We start from the raw sequence: 854 nt of genomic DNA, 5'->3' as shown, positions 1-854 counted from the left end.
GAACCAGCTCGGGGGTGAACGGGATCAGAAATTGGTCCTCAGCCTCATTTCTTCCCTTCCCAACCCCTCCTATTTAAGCCAAGAGGCTTTCCCTCCTGTGGTTTGCATGTGGGGAATATATTTATTTTCTTATTTACTTGCAGTTCCTTGGTGCAAGCTCCCTGGCGGGCAATGGGGAGGATTAAACGCATTAGAATGGAGGGGGGACCAAAAAAAAAAAAAAAAAAAAAAACAAAAAAAAAAAAAAAAATTTTTAAGAAATTCATGCTTAAAGCAGAAAGATGGTCCTTACGTCCAGAGTGTGGAGCTAAATTTGGGGTCCTGCGGTTAACAGGAGATGGGGAGTGGAGGAGATGGAGTTGGTGAAAAGTTTCAAGAACGTTCTTCCCGGCTTTTTAGTAGTTTTGGTATTTCAGTATTCAACATATCAATTAAAAAAAAAATCTGTTTTAAACAGCTGGGCAGCTGCCTGAAAGCAAGGATGGGAATCAGCTGGGTAGCTGATCAGAAATGTCCCCAGATTTCATTAGAAATCTTCTCAATTGTTTTTTTTTTTTAATATCTATTAATCCACAACATTACTGAACTTTAACATTCCAACTATTGCTGACAGCCTCTTTCTGGCAATGATTTCCTTTGTTCTGAGGCAAGTTCTTGAAAGTCCATCGCTCGCAATGACAGCTTCATTTAAAAGGCCGGTATCTTTACTTTTAATTTGTACGACACCAGGACAACACACACACAATCCATCAGAAGGTGCTGGTTCTGCTGCCAACACCATTAATTCAAAATTGGACATTTGCACACCCTTCAGTCGTGCAGTTTGCCAGCCCAAGGACAGCTGCAATAGTCGT

The 854-nt window shown here is 41.0% G+C and overlaps 1 protein-coding gene across 1 annotated transcript in view; it reads right to left on the bottom strand.

Annotated features, from left to right (window-relative positions):
- LOC104623079 (noelin-like) overlaps positions 1-854 on the bottom strand; it is a 9,294-nt gene that overhangs the window by 918 nt on the left and 7,522 nt on the right. The gene's annotated exons all lie outside the window — the stretch shown is intronic.

This window comes from Phaethon lepturus, unplaced genomic scaffold (assembly GCF_000687285.1).
Source record: "Phaethon lepturus isolate BGI_N335 unplaced genomic scaffold, ASM68728v1 scaffold26266, whole genome shotgun sequence".
Lineage (NCBI taxonomy): Eukaryota > Metazoa > Chordata > Aves > Phaethontiformes > Phaethontidae > Phaethon > Phaethon lepturus.
This window is presented reverse-complemented; position numbering and strand designations above follow the sequence as displayed.